At 41.0% G+C, this 4,249-nt stretch overlaps 1 long non-coding RNA gene across 1 annotated transcript; it reads right to left on the reverse strand.

Moving 5' to 3' along the window:
* Positions 1–1,917: 1,917 nt before the first annotated feature.
* On the reverse strand, positions 1,918–4,232 carry LOC117244890. Its single transcript, XR_004498799.1, has 2 exons — positions 3,969–4,232; positions 1,918–3,880 (listed from the first exon to the last, which is right to left on the reverse strand). It is a non-coding gene; the product is annotated as an uncharacterized LOC117244890 (long non-coding RNA).
* Between the last annotated feature and the right edge of the window lie 17 nt (positions 4,233–4,249).

Consider the following 4,249-nt stretch of genomic DNA (forward strand, 5'->3'; position numbering starts at 1 on the left):
AACCTGGATCAGCTCCTCTGACTCCTGAACTCTAGAAACCAACGTGAATTTGGGGCTAACTCATTACCAGGTTTTAGAAAACAATGGAACTTGGTTCCCACCCTCCTTTAGCCTCCCCCCACCAACAAAAACCACCACACAACCATGCCATTGGCTCCCAGCTCCCTTGGTCCCCTGCACAGTCCAGCTGCTCTTTAGCTCAAGCAGCACCATAGCTTTAAGCACATACTTAACTATTGCCAAGAACACTGCCAAAACTAATTTACTGAAGATATTTTTTCAAATAAACATACTAGACTATTTTCTTTAATTGCTAGAATATAGAATCTCATAGGTGTTTTCTCAAGATAAAAAAACCACTTTTTCCTGGTTAGGTCACCAGGAGCCTGAAGAATTGCATGTTTAGCCATTGAAAAACATATTAATTAAGGTACTAAACAAATTAATTTATTCTGATTTAAGCAGTATTGGATCACAAGAAAAGAAAAGGATCAATAGAAAGGAAATGTTACATCAGTGGTACCAGTGGGTAACTTCACTTATTCAACAGAGTTAAATATTCCCTTAATTCATACTCCAAACTTCAAATACGGATGATTAAGCATATACATTAGCAAGATGAAGAGCAGAGGATTTTACATGACAGCTCTGCCCAAAAGTGACAATAAAACCTGCCTTAGGGAGAAATTGGGAGAGAGGTAGTAAAAGGCTAATCTTGTTATAATGATTTATGGTTTATGGAAAAAAAAAACATAGTCTAAGCCATCTTCAATTTTTCCAAAACATTCATACCTGCATTAAAATACTTCAGTAAGAACAGAAACATGCCCCTCTGTTTCCAAGATAACAATATACTTAATTAATCAGAAGCTCCCAAAAATATGTTCAGAAAGTGCAGAATTGGACTAATTTGATTTTCAAGACTGATAAGAGCAAAACAATTTCACAAAGATGAGTGTGGCTGTTTTCACATTTGGGTGCCTTTCTGGCTGTGGGATAACTCTGTAGACACACTTTTGGCTTCCAGTGACTGTAATTCAACAGGGACAAGCCCCAGGACATTATCCTGAGGTATTATAACTGTAAATAATTTGGAGGGTGGGGAAAACAGATAAAGTCAAATCACTGCTAGAAGAAAACCATACAAAAACACATACTGTGACCTTGCCAGGGCAAAGTTATTAGAGCAGCTGGATCAATAACAGGCAAGTCAGAATACTTATTTCAACTGCATTTTTCATTTTGGAGAGTGATAACACTAAGAGCTGCCCAAAAACAGCAGTCCTAAATACTGATCTAGTGCAATTTTCTATGTTGCTTAATTAGAATAGGAAGGGTTTGTTTTACATATATAATGGAGAAGAAACACAAGTAAGAAAAAAAAAAAGAGAAAAAAACCTCCTGCACTAAGAACATTAATGCAGCTAAACTTCAAATGAAAAAAAAACATAAAAGGGGGTTGAAAATGACACAGTTCTAGAGAAGAGGAAAAGCTCACGCTGGTTACACCACCATGGGCACAGCATGGACTGGAGTGGAGGAACTCCAGGCTGGGGGAGATCAGGCTGGATGCACCTGGCTGGAATGAACACAAGCATTGCCAGAGCAGTTCCTTTGGTGAAAGGAGGCAAACTTTGCAAAGAGATTATTATTCTGGTATAAAACAACTAGCAGAGGGAATACTTGCTGATACCACTGAGAATCATAATTCCCTTAGTAGATGCTCTTCAGTCAGATCAGTATCAGCTATTATGGTGAAAAAAAGCCTGAGCAGGAGGACTTCTCCAGGTTGCCCCTAGCCTGTGGATGATGTGAGACACAACACTACACTCCCCTACTCCTCAGCATCTCCAGCCATAACAAGGGTGAAGCCTTTCACCTCCTTGTGTCCAGTGTATCTCTTGAGCATCTCAGAAATGGATGGGAGAAGTTTTATTAAGCTGCACAAAAAATTCAGTAAAATTATTCCATTTTCCAGTTCCATTTTCAAACAGCCACATCTGGTTGGTTCTGTTCATTCATCACTTTTCCAGCACAATAAATCCCCCACAAAATTCTTTTGGAGGTTTCAGTCAAACAGGCAACTTCATCACCATCATTCACATGGTCAAGTGCTGCCAGCAGCTTGAGAAAACAGCAGACCCCAGGGAAAGCCTGCACAGATGGACATCACCAGGCACCACCCCAAACCTCCTCCTTCAGCTCACCCAGCCCTTCTCCCTGCCAACTTTCCAGTGCCATTTTATTAAGACTGCAGCTCATCGAGCACTCAACAGCACAGCTCCTCACACACTTCAAAATAAGCCAGCACATCAGTGCTACCCTCCCTCCCTTGCCCTCAGCTTTCAATTAAATTTAGAATTTACTTTGAAAGTACAACCTGAATGTATGTGGTTCAAAATGACCTTGTTACACCTTTCCTTGCCTTCCTGAGCAGGTCTCTTGTACTCCAGCTCAGGGTTTAAAATCTAGAAACAGGAATTTTCTCTAAGCTCCTGCGGCAAACTACAAGTCTCAAGCTGTTTAAAGTCTTTAAAGGTACGTCCAAAGATAAAGTGTGCTCTGCAGAGGGAGATCTGGGAGCCCAGGTCCAGGAGCTTTCAGCAAGATATTTAAAACCTTCCTGTGAGTCAAATGTTTTTTCTGTTTCCTGAACTCTTAGCACAGTTATAGCTGCATTTTGTTATAGCATCACATTAGTCATAATTAAAGTCATCACAAAATATATTAAGTCCCACACATATGAAGATCCAAAATCCATTTGTACACAGTACAAGTGACTCTTCCTTTAGTTTCTTCCTTATTGCAGGAAAAGAAGGACAATTACATTTGATATGATCCTGACCAGACAAAGGAGTGAGTGTAGTATGAGTAATCTGGAAGGCAATTTGATTAAAGACATACTTTGAGTATCCCCAAGCACCGCCCAAAAACACTAAAAGATTTCTGTGGCAATCGTCCCTGTACCTGGCTCAAAGACAAGAGAAAAACCTTAAATTAAAAAAAAATAAATAAAAGTGGTCAAGACTGCAGATGCTGATCCATGTTTATAATGGCACTAAACAGATACTGAGGAGCTGAGACTCCCCATCAAATTCTTCTGATACAGGATACCTCTGTATAAAGTTAAAAAATAAAGGCTGGGAGACAAGGCTTGATAAAAATGGTGGTTGAGGCAAATGGCTCTGCCTGACATCGTCCATTCCTGTTTCACCTGAAGTAGCTGCATTGCTCAGACTTTAGGAGAACTCCACTGAGCTGACAGAGTTTAAACCAACACTGAGGATATGGAAATGTTTTATACTAATAGCACCATGGCAAATTTCCTCAGCTGGAGACTGCTAACACAGGGTTTGTTGGGTTTCTGCATCTGCAGAGAAAGACATGCAGGTGATGTAGTTGCTGGTCATGGCCAGAAATGATCATCCTGATAGCCACAGATGTGCTCACCTCTAAGACTTTGCTTATAGAAGAAAAGTGGTGGGGTTTATTTTTTTAATGGCATTGAGTGCTTAAATAAACATGATTAAAATATTCAAGATTCATTTGGGCCACATGAAGTGCACCTTACCCATTCTGTGAGGATTTCAGTCTATATTTTTATTCCCTCAATACCATCAGTCTAAAATGTCAAAACTTACAGAGCATAGCATAATAAAGCAGCTTGAACCTAAGAGCTCTGCCAAGCATTACATCAAATCTTTCAAAGAGTGAGGTTAGATAAAGCACCAGATACACAACAAATTCTTGATTGAAATAAAACACCAAACATTTCTCCTTGGCTGGCAACAGGTGAATTCACAGAATGGGTTTCCTTATACACACGAGTTTCTTTTATAGCATATTCAAGGGTTTCCCTGCTTCCCAAGAAAATTCCGTCCTGCAATATGTTTAAAATGTTATCAGCTTGGAAAAAAATAACACTGCTATAAACTGATGGGAAAGGAGCCCATTGGCTCTAAAGTTACCATCCCCGGGTCGGGCACTCGGTGCTGTTTGGGGTCTTTGTTCAGGCTCAATCAGCCGTCGAAAATCAGCGCTCCCGTCACTGCCCGTGCTGGGCGGGATGAGCAGGAGGGTTTCCCGCAGCCAGGACTGGCCACTAATTACCTGTTCAACCCCCTTGTAAATACCTGTCAGAGTGGGGACAGCTCAGCTCCCGGCTCAGAGGGGACAGGGGCAGCAGCACCTGCCTGGGGCTCCTCCTGTGCCCCCAAAGCAAAGACATCACTGCAAATAACATCTATCC

Source organism: Parus major, chromosome 9 (assembly GCF_001522545.3).
Source record: "Parus major isolate Abel chromosome 9, Parus_major1.1, whole genome shotgun sequence".
Lineage (NCBI taxonomy): Eukaryota > Metazoa > Chordata > Aves > Passeriformes > Paridae > Parus > Parus major.